Source organism: Lipotes vexillifer, unplaced genomic scaffold (genome assembly GCF_000442215.2).
Source record: "Lipotes vexillifer unplaced genomic scaffold, Lipotes_vexillifer_v1.1 scaffold980, whole genome shotgun sequence".
Taxonomy (NCBI): domain Eukaryota; kingdom Metazoa; phylum Chordata; class Mammalia; order Artiodactyla; family Lipotidae; genus Lipotes; species Lipotes vexillifer.
In genome coordinates this window covers 684,040-701,330 of record NW_006776752.1, presented here as the reverse complement: position 1 = coordinate 701,330, position 17,291 = coordinate 684,040, and the positions used below count along the sequence as shown (strand labels likewise).

Here is a 17,291-nt window from a genome sequence, read left to right as displayed (position 1 = left end):
AAGGTTATAGAGAGAAAGCAGTTTTGTACCCAGAGGGCATTTAACAATGCCTGGAGACTCTTTTGGTTGTCATAATCGGGGCTGGGGAGCAGTGCTACTGTCTCTACTACATAGAGGCCAGGGATGCTGCTACATATTTTACAGTGCACAGGACATTTCCCAACAGAGAAATACTGACCCCAAATGTCAGTAGTGCCAAGGTTGAAAAACCTTTTGTGTGTAAAATTGCAGGGATGAAGCTGATAAACAGAAAGCCGGGGAAGTCCAAGGTCATAGAAACCGTGAGAGGAGAGAAATTAAAGACTGAGGGGTATCAGCAGTGCTAAATGATACAGACAGGTCAGTAGTGAGAGCAAATGGGGTTGGTGACTAGTAGACTCTTTAGTGCTGGAGGAGACCGGGCAGCAGGCTTTATGTGACTTTCTAAATAAGATTGGTGGTTAAAAGTAGGAGGGGAGGCAGCATTGCCATAGGAAAAGGGTTGTTCTGCATTCTTCTTTACTTCTTATTTTGATTGTGTTACCCTAACAACTTCTAGGTCAGATTCCTAGTCCCCTGATGCCCCTCTTGTTTTAACAACAAGTGTTGATTAGAGGCAAATCTGGATTAGTGAATTAGTTCCAAGAGTATAAAATTTGTGCAGCTGTATCATTTTAGAGATAAAAGGAAGGTTGAGTTTAGCTTTTCATTTTTAATAGCTCAGGAACCTGAGGCCCTGAGAGATTCAGTGACTTGTCCAAAGTCACGCAGCTGGTTGGTTCTGAAAACATCCACGGCCTCTGACTCCCCATTCCGAGTGCTCTCTTCTGTGCCAGGTTGCTTTCTGGTGGTCTCATAATGGTTCTCAGAGGCTCAGTTTCCTTTTGAGGAGGAGGTTACTAGATAGAGTGGTTGTCGGAGCCCTGACCTGGAAAAGGCTGACCTGAGGTGAATCTTTGCTCCATAGCTTACCTGCTGCGTAACACCGGGCCAGTGACTTTACCACTGTGGGCTTCAGTTCCCCTACCATAAAATGAAAGTATTATTGCCTGCCTGAGGATTAAATCAGAAATACGTCTGTGATGGCACCTGGAACGCTGCCTGCACGTGGTCGCTCTTAATATCTTCATCGTTATTATTCATAAGACTGTATCTTTGTCGCAGATTAAAAGGCAAGAGAATGTCCAGTGACAGGAACCAGGCGAAAGTTAGGCGTGCCTTCTGTTTCTCCCCACCTAGCTCCTAACTCCATCTCCTACTTTGTGATAAGAGCAGTATCATGAGGGTTGGTGCTGCTGTGGTTATACAAGGTCTTGAAGCACGTGTCTCTCCAGTATATTGTGATGATGTCTATTTGTCATTGATGAGCCTGGTATTTCTCAAAAGTAAATGACTTCACACTTCAGGTCACTCATTGGGTCAGTTAGACCTTTTTCAGAGTTTTTCCAGACACTAAACCTAGCTCTTCTGAGGAGCCCCAGGATGACTGAGGGTCCCATAGAGGAACGTTCAAATGGCAGGAGCAGCACATGCCAAAAGAGCTTAGTTGTTGTGGAAGCCATTATTTTAACTTTAGTTGAAAAGGACTTTTAAAAACCTTTGATTTGTGGTAGAAAAGCGGAATCAGATTAGGAAGGAAAGGTCTAGTATTTACTGGGGAGGCAAAGAATAAAATGTTGACTGTTTGAGACTAAGGTTCAAGCAGAAGAATTGTCCTGCCTGGCCCTTTGGATGCTCAGCCCACCCCCAGACCTTCTCTAGGCTCCACTTCAGTGGCTATTTCATTTTCTGTTTTGATTGTATTAACTTTTAAAAATAGACTTTATTTCTTAGAATAGTTTTAGATTCTCAGCAAAACTGAGCAAAAAATAGCATTCCCATATGCCCCCTGCCTCCACAGATACAGCCTCCAGCATCAGTATCCCATGCCAGAGTGGTGCATTTGTTACAGTGTGTTCACACCTGCATCATTATTACCCAAATTCCATAGTTTACATTAGGGTTCACTCTTGGTGTTGTACATTCTTCTGTGGGTTTGGAAAAACGCACAGTGACTTATTATCTACCACTACGGTATCATACAGAATATTTTCACTGCCCTAAGAATCCTCTGTGTTCTGCCTGTTCGTCCTTCTCTCTCCCCAAACCTCTGACATCCACTGATCTTATTACTGTCTCCATAGCCTTTTCTAGAAATTCATACAGTTGGAATCATACAGGTTGAATTCTTTCATTTAGTCATATGCATTTAAGTTTCTTCCATGTCTTTTCATGGCTTGAGAGCTCTTTTTTTACACTGAATAATATTCCGTTGTCTGAATGTATCACAGTTTATTCATCCATTTACCTGCTTAAAGACATGTTGGTTGCTTCCAAGTTTTGGCAATTGTGAATAAAGCTGTAAACATTCATGTGCAGGTTTTTGTGTGGACCTAAATGTTCAGCTCCTTTGGGTAAATAGCAAGGAGCGTAATTGCTGGATCCCATAGTAAGCGTATGTAGTTTTCTAAGAAATTGCCAAACTGTCTTCCAAAGTGGCTGTACCATTTTGCATTCTCATCAGCAGTGAATGAGAGTTGCTCTACATCCTCATCAGCATTTGGTGGTGTGATTGTTCAGATTTTGGCCATTCTAATAGGTGTGTAGTGGTATCTCAGTGTTGTTTTGATTTGCATTTCCCTAATGACATATCATGTTGAGAATCTTTCCAATGCTTATTTGTCACCTGTATATCTTCTTTTATGAGATGTCTGTTCAGGTCATTGGCTCATTTTTTAATTGGGTTTTCTTATTGTTGAGTTTTAAGAGTTCTTTGTATATGTTGATAACAGTCCTTTATCAGGTGTGTTTTCTTCCAGTCTGTGTCTTGCCTTCTCATTCTTTTAAGTGTCATTCTCAGAGAACAAGTTTTTTAATTTTAATGAAGTCCAGCTTATCAATTATTTCTTTCATAGATAGTGCCTTTGGAATTGTATCTAAAAAGTCATTACCATACCCAAGGTCATCCACGTTATCTTCTAGGAGTTTTATAGTTTTGCATTTTACATTTAGGTCCATGATTATTTTGAATTAATTTTTGTGAAAGATATAAGATCCCTGGCTAGATTCTTTTTTTTTTTTTGCATGTGGACGTCCAGTTGTTTCAGCATCATTTGTTAAAAAGACTGTGTTTTCTCCATTTGTATTGCCTGTGCTCCTTTGTTCAGTAGCAGCTGACTGTATTTATGTGGATCTATTTATGAGCTCTGTTCTGTTCCACTGATATATTTGCTTGTTCTTTCAGCAATACCACACTGTGTTGATTACTGTAGCTTTACAGTAAGTCTTTAAGTTGAGTAGTGTCAGTCTTCTGACTTTGTTCTTTTTCTCAGTATTGTATTGACTATTATGGGGCTCTTACCTCTCCATGTAAACTTTAGAATCAGTTTGCTAATATCCATAAAAAAACTTGCTGGGATTTTGATTGGGACTGCATTGAATTCATAGATCAAGTTGGGAAGAACTGACATCTTGACAATTTTCAGTCTTCCTGTCTATGAACATGGACTGTCTTTACATTTTTTTCTCCTTTGATTTCTTTCATTTTAGTTTTCCTCATATAGATTTTGTACATATTTTGTTCAATTTATACCTAAGTATTTCATTTTTGGGGTACTAATATAAATGGTATTGTGTTTTTAAATTCAAATTCCGTTTGTTCACTGATGGTATATATAGGGAAGTGATTGACTTTTATATATTAGCTCTGTATCTGGCAACTTTGTTATAACTGCTTATTAGTTCCAGGAGCTTTTTTTGATGATTCTTTTGGATTTTCTACATAGATGATCATGTCAGTTGTGAACAAAGGCTGTTTTATTTCTACCTTCTCAACGTGTAAACCTTTTATTTCCTTTTGTCTTTTGAAAAGGAGTAGTGAGAGGAAACATACTTACCTTGTTTTTGATCTTAGCAGGAAAAGTCTAGTTTCTCACCATTAAGTATGATGTTAGCTGTAGATTTTTTGTATATTTTTTATGAAGTTGAGAAAGTTCTCTGTTCCTAGTTTGCTGATGGTTTTTATCATAAATAGACATTAGATTTTGTCAGGAGCTTTTTTTGCATCTACTGATATGATCATGTGATTTTTCTTCTTTAGCCTGTTGATGGTAGATCATGTGAACTGGTTCTCAAATGTTGAACCAGCCTTGCATACTGAGGATAAATCCCACTTAGTCGTGGTATATAATTCCTTTTATACATTGTTGGATTCGATTTGCTAATATCTTACTGAGGATTTAACTTCTTTTTGAGCCATATTTCTTTTAAAAAATTACTCTTCAAGAAAAGACAAGTGTTACACATAATTGTAGAAAATTTGGACTGAAAATTAAAAAAAAAAGAAAAATACCCTTAATTCCAGCACTCAGAGGTAACCACTCTCCAACATTTTGGTATATTTCTTATAGTCTTTTATAATACAAATAATAATACAGCAGCAGTAAATATCACATTACTTCATTGAGTGCATACTTAGAGATCCCATGGTACTCTTAACCAAATGAGGAAAGGAGGTAAAGAAGATACAAATGACTGCTTTTGTCTAGAGGCTGCTGATGAAGATGAGAAAAATGGTTTGGGAAGAGATTAAATGTTCATTTTAATAACCTTTTTTCTACCCTTCTCAACACCCCATTGTAAAATCCAAGCAATCCAGGCTTCTAACCACGTTGTCAGGAAAATGTTTGCCATCCCTCAGAATGTTGGTAATAGAATGTAGTTCACAGTCTTTGTTTTTTTCATAGGTCTTATCTGCTGTGTTTCTAGCCTGTTGGATAATTTTCCAAGCCTTAGGAGTGGACAGTTGTTTTATTCACAAATAGTGGCTCTTCCACTCATACACAAAAGACACAGGAAATGGGAGATCCAGCCATCCACTGAAAAAGGACTCTGTCCTACTTGTTGATGAAGCTCTTCCCTTGTCTGCCCTCACTGGAGCCTGGCAGAGGTTTGCAAGGAGCTCTCTCGAGGTAAAATGCCAGAATAAACCCCAGGCTATACAGAAGGCTTAACTTTGAGATTTCCTACCTGGAAGTTTCCATGGACACTGGCATGCTGAGAGGGTGCCATGCTGTGGGAGTGAGGACAGATTGCAGCATTGAAAAAGTTCCATTTTCTGCTTTTTTATTATACTCTTTTTGAATAGTAGTCATTCAGAAGAGGAAAAGGGGAGTAAAAATGGACTTTTTCACCTTTGGGGAGGTATTTAGCATCTTCACACTCTATTTCAGGCACTTCACAATTTTTGTAGTCATTTTTGGAATGGGCTCCTTTAAAGTTACTTGCAGGAAATTTGGCTAAGAGAACAAGTATTTCTGAAAGCTTCAATCATTGTAGACTCAGATGCTTTTCCTTTGTGTAGCTTCCTGCTCCTGACCCTGTTCCATCTTTCTCAGTTCATCCCAGCAACGTTTTTCTGGAACAAATCTTTCTTAAGCCATCATGCTTTCTAGCTATTATGCTTGTTGTTTTTATAATCTGCCTATAATAAAAATGTAAATAAAACCTTGGTTTCCTAGAGGCCAGCTAGCTGGGAGGTTAATGGCTTCCAGCCTATGTCAAACACATTGAATGCTGGTGTTTTTTAAGTACAAGCTCTTAATTCAAGGTTTTATGTGTTTAGTTCTGTGTGTGTTAATATAAAGTGCCAGTCTGCATGCCTCTTGGGTCTGGTCTAGCTTAGAAATATTAACTATAAGAGCATAAAGAAAGTACCATGGAATGAGACTTAGCTCTTCAAATGTATATCCTTTATCCCAAGATTCACTTCGGGGGAACAAACATCCTAGTGGGGATAACAACAGAAGCAACCTGTTAACTGAAGAAATACCTCAGTTAAGAAGAAATAAATATGAAGAACCTGAAGCAGGCAGAAAGGAGTCATTAGAGGCAATGTGTTATAGCAGGAACTACACTGACTAGACCAGAGGAAAGTTGGTTTCTAAACCATACTTTGTTACTGTACCTCTCTGGGACCTTTTTTTGTCCAACCTGTAAAGTTGGACTCAGCTCTAGTAAGAACTATCAGATGTTCACTAGTTAGTTCTGACGATTCACAAATAAGCTGCTTATTTTTTCAAATTACAACGCTGTGTTTAAGTAATTTTAGAAAATGCTATATTTAAGTAATAGCTGCTTTTCACCTAATGCAACCATAATGAAGATATGTCAACTTGCTTACAACCTAGGGCTTTAAATTTTTAACAACTTAGGGACCAATCAATTGACCAAAGAGAACAAACTCTTTTTACGGTTTTGTTTGTGTAGAGCCGCGGTCCCCAACCTTTTTGGCACCAGGGAGCAGTTTTGTGGAAAACAGTTTTTCCACGGACTGGTGAGGGGAGAGTGGTTTCAGGATGATTCAAGCACATTACATTTATTGTGCACTTTATTTCTGTTATTATTACATTGTAATATATAGTGAAATAGTTATACAACTCACCATGATGCAGAATCAGTGGAAGCCCTGAGCTTGTTTTCACTTGCCACTCACCGATAGGGTTTTGATGAGTCTGCAAGCAGTTGATTTATTATGGTCTCTGTGCAGTCAGACCTCTCTGCTACTGATAATCTGTATTTGCAGCCGCTCCCTAGCAGTGTAAATAAAACCTTGGTTTCCTAGAGGCCAGCTAGCTGGGAGGTTAATGGCTTCCAGCCTATGTCAAACACATTGAATGCTGGTGTTTTTTAAGTACAAGCTCTTAATTCAAGGTTTTATGTGTTTAGTTCTGTGTGTGTTAATATAAAGTGCCAGTCTGCATGCCTCTTGGGTCTGGTCTAGCTTAGAAATATTAACTATAAGAGCATAAAGAAAGTACCATGGAATGAGACTTAGCTCTTCAAATGTATATCCTTTATCCCAAGATTCACTTCGGGGGAACAAACATCCTAGTGGGGATAACAACAGAAGCAACCTGTTAACTGAAGAAATACCTCAGTTAAGAAGAAATAAATATGAAGAACCTGAAGCAGGCAGAAAGGAGTCATTAGAGGCAATGTGTTATAGCAGGAACTACACTGACTAGACCAGAGGAAAGTTGGTTTCTAAACCATACTTTGTTACTGTACCTCTCTGGGACCTTTTTTTGTCCAACCTGTAAAGTTGGACTCAGCTCTAGTAAGAACTATCAGATGTTCACTAGTTAGTTCTGACGATTCACAAATAAGCTGCTTATTTTTTCAAATTACAACGCTGTGTTTAAGTAATTTTAGAAAATGCTATATTTAAGTAATAGCTGCTTTTCACCTAATGCAACCATAATGAAGATATGTCAACTTGCTTACAACCTAGGGCTTTAAATTTTTAACAACTTAGGGACCAATCAATTGACCAAAGAGAACAAACTCTTTTTACGGTTTTGTTTGTGTAGAGCCGCGGTCCCCAACCTTTTTGGCACCAGGGAGCAGTTTTGTGGAAAACAGTTTTTCCACGGACTGGTGAGGGGAGAGTGGTTTCAGGATGATTCAAGCACATTACATTTATTGTGCACTTTATTTCTGTTATTATTACATTGTAATATATAGTGAAATAGTTATACAACTCACCATGATGCAGAATCAGTGGAAGCCCTGAGCTTGTTTTCACTTGCCACTCACCGATAGGGTTTTGATGAGTCTGCAAGCAGTTGATTTATTATGGTCTCTGTGCAGTCAGACCTCTCTGCTACTGATAATCTGTATTTGCAGCCGCTCCCTAGCAGTAGCATCACTGCCTCAGCTCCACCTCAGATCATCAGGCATTAGATTCTCATAAGGAGCGCGCAACCTAGACCCCTCGCATGTGCAGTTCACAGTAGGGTTCGCGCTCCTATGAGCATCTAATGCCACCGCTGATCTGACAGGAGGCGGAGCTCAGGCGGTAATGTGGGCAATGGGGAGCGGCTGTAAATACAGATGAAGCTTTGCTTGCTCACCTGCCCACTGCTCACCTCCTGCTCTGCAACCTGGTTCCTAACTGGGGGGTCTGGGGACCCCTGCTGTGGAGGTCCCTCAGGTGCAATTTTCCTGGAGAGCACTACCAGTGCCCTAGGAAGTACTTCAGGGAGGAAGGGGAGATTCTTCTTTTAACCGGAGTGGTTTTACTTTTGGTTCTATTATACTTTGGGGTTCTACATTAAGGATTTGTTTGGGGCAAGGGAAGTTCTGTGGCTTTAAAAAGATTTGACAGTTACTAGTAGATCCTATTTAAAAAAAGGAATCTTTTACATCACCAGTTTTATCATTCTGTGATATATCCGCCTTCTCTCTTCTCTGCTTGTGAAGAATTTTCTCTGTGGACATAACTCGTGTGTGGTATGCTCAAGAGTGTGGGACTGTCACTCTCTCCTTTGGGGAGCTGTAGGGTAGAGGCTGAAGAAGTTCTAGGAAACCCAGTCAAATGATGTCAGTGGCTCCCAACTAGCAGGTGCTGATGCAAAGGGCCTGCTGCTCCTGGAGAACTGTGAAGTTTATAGCAGGATGGAGTTTTAATGATGAGGTGAAATGAAACCTGAAAGGGAGTTTTGTAAGTTGTTTCATTCCTGCCATTGGTAGGAGTCCTTTCTCCAGAGTACTCAACCTACCACTTGCCTAATCCCCCAGGGTGTCTCTCCTTTGGACTCTGGATTTAAATAAGTGCCGTGACCCAGAATTTGTTCTTGCCATTTTGAGCTAGGTTGGAGAATACCTGTCTGTTGATTAGTAGAGAACTGGAATGAGAAGGCAGCATGAAATTTTTATAGAGTAAATTATTCTGCTTTCAATTCTCATTTGTGGCCTGATCTGTATAAAAATAAATTGCATAAAATAAAAGTTGAAAAGCCTATGTAAAGTAAAGGAAAACAGAGAATTTAATTTTTAAAAACCATGATTTATTCACCTACTGAAGTGTAGTCCCCACCTTTCCTGACAGTAATGTCAACTTCCTAACTTCAAATCACATGTGTATGTGATGTCTAGTAAAATAGGTTGTGAGTCAGTTTTTATTATGCTGTCCATTTTTAGTCACTTGGAAGAGCTTTTCTTAGGAATTCAGAAAAGTTCATGCCTTAGCTAAAACTTCCTAGGTTAGTCTCTACGAGAAGTTCCTAGGTCTTATAAGACCAAATTTATTTCAAGGGTAGAGATCCAGGTCCACTGATAAATGATCACCATAGAGCATAACAGCCTTGAAATATACACACTAAAAATAAAAAGGAATTATATAAGTAAACACAAATCACAGTTCTCAATCTGATAAAGAACTTGCCAGGACATTAATAATATTTAACACTCCCCCTCCCCTTTTCTTTAGCACCAGGGAGAGTACCTGCAAAGAGTATATGAATTCATGAGGGCTTATGTCACTTAGTCACTTGATGTGTGAATGGATACGTGTCCTACAGGCCTTATTTTGAATTGACGTTTTTATGGCCGTGTTACAAAAGATGCTTGAAGTAGCAAGGCTATTTCAATTTTTAAGAGGCTAATAAAAAATGGCCCCATCTTACCCTCTCCTTTAGTCTTTCTCTTTCTCAATCTCCTTTTTAGGTTTTCCCAGTTAGACTTCTCTTCTGACAGACTGTTATAGTGAACAGCACCAGACTGGGAGCAAGAAGATTGGAGAACTTTGTGTCTCCTAAAAGATTGCAACTGGGTCTGTTTCCTTATCTGTGAAAGAAAGGGGTTCACTTAGATGACAGCCACTTTCTCTTTTAGCTCTAAAATTCTCTATTGGCTTTTGTCCTTTGGTCTACTGTTCTACCTCTTCCCTGTTTCCTACCTCAGCTACTCAATATGCATAGTTGTTTAAAAGTACTCATAAAATAAACATGGTCATGAGGAAACGTTAATAAGTGTAGTTATTAGCAAGATGTGGAGTTTAGAAGTTCTTATTTTGGTAGTTTCTCATTTTGTTTGCCTTATGCCCTAGCCAAATACAGCCTAGAGTCGTATTTCAATTACTCTGCATAGTTGTTGTTGCAAAATAAAACAGTAATATATTTTCACCCATCAGAGAGTAAAGATTTAAAGACTTGATGATATCCAATATCAGTAAAGGTGTAGGCAAATGCTTGCTTTCACACATTGTTGTGGGAATGTAATTGGTGCATCCTTTTCTGGAGGGCAGTTTGGCAGTATCAGTCAGTAATTTTAGAATATATATAAATTAATTCAGTGACTCCAAAGGATTCTAAAGAAATTCATGTATGGATATTAAGAGGTATAGCCAATGATGTTCATTGCTGTATTGTTCATAAAAGCAAAAATTTGGAAATATCCTGTATTTTCATTAAGAAGGGAAATATTTAATGGATATATTTATCCTTTTCTCTCTATATATAAATATCCATATCTGTATATACCTGTATCATACAGACATTCAAAATAATACAATGAATGAATTGCTCTGTATGTACTAACATATTTTAAGTAGAAAAGCAAGACACAGAACCATATGTTCACCATGATCCATTTACATAAAAACAACATAATTGTCTGTACACATACAGGTATACCTTGTTTTACTGTGCTTCACTTTATTGTGCCTTGCAGATACTGTGTGTCTTACAAATTGAAGGTTTATAGCAACCCTACATCGAGCAGTGCTATTTTTCTAATAGCATTTGCTCACTTCATGTCCCTGTGTCACATTTTGGTAATTCATGTAGTATTTCAAACTTTTTCATTATTATTGTACTTGTTATGTTGATCTGTGATCAGTGATCTTGATGTTACCATTGCAAAAAGATTATGACTCACTGAAGGCTCAGATGATGGTTAGCATTTTTTAGCAAGGAAGTATTTTTAATTAATGTATGTACATTTTTGTAGACATAATGCTATTGCATACTTAATAGACTACAGTATAGTATAAACATAACTTTTATATGTACTGAGAAACCAAAAAACTTGCGTGCCTCTGTTTATTATAATATTCATTTTACCGTGGTGGTCTAGAACAGAACCCACAGTGTCTCCAAGGTATGCCTGTATATGAATTGATATATAACTAAAATGGAAAAATGGCTGGAAGGGCATGTATCAAACTGTTAACAGTAATTATCCCCTGAGAAGGAAGAAGGTATTGGGGTAGAGAGAGAAGAGGAATTGCTTTTTATTTTTTTTTTATATACACCCATCTATTAAATTTTTAAAAAGTAATCACATATTACTGGTATAAACATAAACAAAGGAGAGACTGGAACCAAGATGGCAGAGTAGAAGGACGTGCTCTCACTCTCTCTTGTGAGAACACCAGAATCACAGCTAGTTGCTGGACAGTCATCGACAGGAAGACACTGGAACTCCCCAAAAAAGATCCCTCACATCCAAAGACAAAGGAGAAGCCACAATGAGACGGTAGAAGGGGCGACATCACAGTAAAATCAAATCCCGTAACTGCTGGGTGGGTGACTCACAGACTGGAGAACACTTATATCACAGAAGTCCGCCCACTGGAGTGAAGGTTCTGAGCCCCACGTCAGGCTTTCCAACCTGGGTTTCCGGCAATGGGAGGAGGAATTCCTAGAGAATCAGACTTCGAAGGCTACTGGGATTTGATTGCAGGACTTCAACAGAACTGGGGGAAACAGAGACTCCACTCTTGCAGGGCACACACAAATTAGTGTGCACATCAGGACCGAGGGGAAGGAGCAGTGACCCCAGGCGAGACTGAACCAGACCTACCTGCCAATGTTGGAGGGTCTTCAGCAGAGGCAGGGGGTGGCTGTGTCTCACCGTGGGGACAAGTACACTGGCAGCAGAAGCTCTGGGAAGTACTCCTTGGCGTGAGCCCTCCCAGAGTCTGCCCCACCAAAGAGCCCCGGTAGGCTCCAGTGTTGGGTTGCCTCAGGCCAAACAACCAACAGGGAGGGAACCCAGCCCCACCCATCAGCAGTCAATTGGATTAAAGTTTTACTGAGCTCTGGCCACCAGAGCAACAGTCAGCTCTACCCACCACCAGTCGCTCCCATCAGGAAACTTGCCTAAGCCTTTTAGAGAGCCTCATCCACCAGAGGGCAGACAGCAGAAACAAGGAGAACTACAATCCTGCAGGCTGTGGAACAAAAACCACATTCACAGAAAGATACACAAGATGAAAAGGCACAGGGCTATGTACTAGATAAAGGAACAAGATAAAGCCCCAGAAAAACAACTAAATGAAGTGGAGATAGGCAACCTTCCAGAAAAAGAATTCAGAATAATGATAGTGAAGATGATCCAGGACCTCAGAAAAAGAATGGAGGCAAAGATCGAGAAGATGCAAGAAATGTTTAACAAAGACCTAGAAGAATTAAAGAACAAACAGAGATGAACAATACAATAACTGAAATGAAAACGACACTAGAAGGAATCAATAGCAGAATGACTGAGGCAGAACGGATAAGTGACCTGGAAGACAGAATGGTGGAATTCACTGCTGTGGAACAGAATAAAAAAAAAAGAATGAAAAGAAGACAGCCTAAGAGACCTCTGGGACAACATTAAATGCAACGACATTCGCATTATAGGGGTCCCAGAAGGAGAAGAGAGACAGAAAGGACCCGAGAAAATATTTGAAGAGGTTATAGTCGAAAACTTCCCTAACATGGGAAAGGAAATAAGCCACCCAAGTCCAGGAAGTGCAGAGAGTCCCAGGCAGGATAAACCCAAGGAGAAACACTCCGGGACACATAGTAATCAAATCGGCAAAAATTAAAGACAAAGAAAAATTATTAAAAGCAGCAAGGGAAAAATGACAAATAACATACAAGGGAAATCCCGTAAGTTTAACAGCTGATTTCTCAGCAGAAACTCTACAAGCCAGAAGGGAGTGGCATGATATACTTAAAGTGATGAAAGGGAAGAACCTACAACCAGGATTACTCTACCCAGCAAGGATCTCATTCATATTCGATGGAGAAATCAAAAGCTTTACAGACAAGCAAAAGCTAAGAGAATTCAGCACCACCAAACCAGCTCTACAACAAATGCTAAAGGAACTTCTCTAAGTGGGATACACAAGAGAAGAAAAGGACCTACAAAAACAAACCCAAAACAATTAAGAAAATGGTAATAGGGAACATACATATCGATAATTACCTTAAACGTGAATGGATTAGATGCTCCAACCAAAAGACACAGGCTTGCTGAATGGATACAAAAACAAGACCCACATATATGCTGTCTACAAGAGACCCACTTCAGACCTACTGACATTCAGACTGAAAGTGAGGGGATGGAAAAAGATATTCCACGCCAACGGAAATCAAAAGAAAGCTGGAGTAGCAATACTTGTATCAGATAAAATAGACTTTAAAATAAAGAATGTTACAAGAGACAAGGAAGGACACTACATAATGATCAAGGGATCAATCCAAGAAGAAGACAGAAGAATTATAAATATATATGCACCCAACATAGGAACACCTCAATACATAAGGCAGCTGCTAACAGTTATAAAAGAGGAAATCGACAGTAACACAGTAGTACTGAGGGACTTTAACAACACCTCACTTATACCAATGGACAGATCATCCAAAATGAACATAAATAAGGAAACAGAAGCTTTAAATGACACAATAGACCAGACAGATTTAATTGATATTTATAGGACATTCCATCCTAAAACAGCAGATTATACTTTCTTCTCAAGTGCACACAGAACATTCTCCAGGATAGATCACATCCTGGGTCACAAATCAAGCCTCAGTAAATTTAAGAAAATTAAAATCATATCAGGCAATTTTTCTGACCACAACGCTACAAGATTAGAAATGAATTACAGGGAAAAAAATATAAACAATACAAACACATGGAGGCTAAACAATATGTTACTAAATAACCAACAGATCACTGAGGAAATCAAAGAGGAAATCAGAAAATACCTAGAGACAAATGACAATGAAAACACGATGATCCAAAACCTATGGTATGCAGCAAAAGGAGTTCTAAGAGGGAAATTTATAGCTATAGAAGCCTACCTCAAGATACAAGAAAAATCTCAAATAAACAGTCTGTTACACCTAAAGGAACTAGAGAAGGAAGGACAAACAAAACCAAAAGTTAGCAGAGGAAAGAAATCATAAAGATCAGAGCAGAAATAAATGAAATAGAAACAAAGAAAACAGTAGCAAAGATGAATAAAACTAAAAGCTGGTTATTTGAGAAGATAAACAAAATTGATAAACCATTAGCCAGACTCATCAAGAAGAAGAGGGAGAGGACTCAAATCAATAAAATTGGAAATGAAAAAGGAGAAGTTACAGCAGACCCTGCAGAAATACAAAGCATCCTAAGAGACTACTACAGGCAACTCTATGCCAATAAAATGGACAACCTTAGAAAGGTATAACCTTCCAAGACTGAACCAGGAAGAAATAGAAAATATGAACAGACCAATCACAAGTAATGAAATTGAAACTGTGGTTAAAAATCTTCCAACAAACAAAAGTCCAGAACCAGATGGCTTCACAGGTGAATTCTGTCAAACATTTAGAGAAGAGCTAACATCCATCCTTCTCAAACTCTTCCAAAAAATTGCAGAGGAAGGAACACTCCCAAACTCATTCTCTGAGGCTACCGTCACTCTGATATGAAAACCAGACAAAGATACTACAAAAAAAGAAAATTACAGACCAATATCACTGATGAACATAGATGCAAAAATCCTCAACAAAATGCTAGCAAACAGAATCCAGCAACAGATTAAAAGGATCATACACCATGATCAAGTGGGATTTATCCCAGGGATGCAAGGATTGTTCAATATATGCAAATCAATCAATGTGATACACCATATTAACAAATTGAAGGAGAAAAACCATATGATCATCTCAATAGATGCAGAAAAAGCTTTTGACAAAGTTCAAAACCCATTTATTATAAAAACTCTCCAGAAAATGGGCATAGAAGGAACCTATGTCAACATAATAAAGACCATTTACGACAAACCCACAGCAGACATCGTACCCAGTGGTGAAAAACTGAAAGCATTTCCTCGAAGATCAGGAACAAGACAAGGATGTCCACTCTCACCATTATTATTCAACATATTTTTGGAAGTCCTAGCCACAGCAGAGAAGAAAAAGAAATAAAAGGAATACAAATTGGAAAAGAAGAAGTAAAGCTATCACTGTTTGCAGATGACATGATACTATATATAGAGAACCCTAAAGATGCCACCAGAAAACTACTAGAGCTAATCAGTGAATTTGGTAAAGTTACAGGATACAAAATTAATGCACAGAAATCTCTTGCATTCCTATACACTAATGATGAAAAATCTGAAAGAGAAATATAAGGACACACTGCCATTTACCACTGCAACAAAAAGAGTAAAATACCTAGGAATAAACCTACCTAGGGAGACAAAAGACCTGATGAAAGAAATTAAAGATGATACCAACAGATGGAGAGATATACCATGTTCTTGGATTGGAAGAATCAATATTGTGAAAATGACTATACTACCCAAAGCAATCTAAAGATTCAATGCAATCCCTATCAAATTACCAATGGCGTATTTTTATGGAACTAGAACAAAAAATGTTAAAATTTATATGGAGACACAAAAGACCCCAAATAGCCAAAGCAGTCTTTGGGAAAAAAAATGGAGCTGGAGGAATCAGACTCCTTGACTTCAGACTGTACCATAAAGCTACAGTAATCAGGACAATATGGTACTGGCACAAAAACAGACATATAGGTCAATGGAACAAGACAGAAAGCCCAGAGGTGAACCCATGCACCTATGATCAACTAATGTATGACAGAGGAGGCAAGGATATACAATGGAGAAAAGACAGTCTCTTCATTAAGTGGTGCTGGGAAAACTGGGTGTAAAAGAATGAAATTAGAACACTCCCTAACACCATACACAAAAATAAACTCAAAATGGATTAGAGACCTAAATGTAAGACTGGACACTATAAAACTCTTAGAGGAAGACATCGGAAGAAGACTCTTTGACATAAATCACAGCAAGATCTTTTTTGATCCACCTCCTAGAGTAATAGAAATAAAAAGAAAAATAAACGTATGGGACCTAATGAAACTTCAAATCTTTTGCCCAGCAAAGGAAACCATAAAGAAGATGAAAAGACACCCCTCAGAATGAGAGAAAATATTTGCAAACGAATCAACAGACAAAGGATTAATCTCCAAAATATATAAACAGCTCATGCAGCTCAATATTAAAAAAACAAACAACCCGATCCAAAAATGGGCAGAAGACCTAAATAGACATTTCTCCAAAGAAGACATACAGATTGCCAAGAAGCACATGAAAAGCTGCTCAACATCACTAATTATTAGAGAAATGCAAATCAGAACTACAATGAGGTATCACCTCACATCAGTTAGAATGGGTATCATCAGAAAATCTACAAACAACAAATGCTGGAGAGGGTGTGGAGTAAAGGGAACCCTCTTGCACTGTTGGTGGGAATGTAAATTGATAGAGCCACTATGGAGAACAGTATGGAGTTTCCTTAAAAACTAAAAATAGAATTACTATATGATCCAGCAATCCCACTACTGGGCATATACCCAGAGAAGACCATAATTGAAAAAGACACATGCACCCCAATGTTCATTGCAGCACTGTTTACAATAGCCAGGTCGTGGAAGCAACCTAAATGCCCACCGACAGATGAATGGATAAAGAAGATGTGGTACATATATATAATGGAATATTACTTAGCCATATAAAGGAACGAAATTGGGTCATTTGTTGAGATGTGGATGGGTCTAGAGACTGCCATACAGAGTGAAGTAAGTCAGAAAGAAAAAAACAAATATCGTGTATTAACGCATATATGTGGAACCTAGAAAAATGGTACAGATGAACTGGTTTGCAGGGCAGAAATAGAGACACAGATGTAGAGGGCAAACTTAAGGACACCAAGGCGGGGGGAAAGCCATGGGGTGGTGGTGGTGTTGGTGTGATGAATTGGGAGATTGGGATTGACATGTATACACTGATGTGGATAAAACTGATAACTAATAAGAACCTGCTGTATAAAAAAATAAATAAAATAAAATTCAAAAATTAAATAAATAAACAAAGGAAAAGTAAAAAGGAAGGATAAGGAATTACTTCCTAAAGAATGAAAAAGGTAAGAAAGATTAGTGGGAAATTTATCAACGATATTAGAGGAGCATTGTTCAGAGGATGGATATTCCCAAAACTTCAGGATCACTTAGGACCCATGGTTGGTTTGTGTTTTGGTCAGGACTGCCTAACACTTACAATAATAGCTCTACTCTTCCATTTCTTTGTGTGTCCAACTTATTCTTAATCGTCTGTTTTCTACAGGTAACCCGGGACCAGA

At 38.5% G+C, this 17,291-nt stretch overlaps 1 protein-coding gene across 1 annotated transcript in view; it reads left to right on the top strand.

Annotated features, from left to right (window-relative positions):
• TRIM44 (tripartite motif containing 44) overlaps window positions 1–17,291 on the top strand; it is a 159,329-nt gene that overhangs the window by 33,412 nt on the left and 108,626 nt on the right. The gene's annotated exons all lie outside the window — the stretch shown is intronic.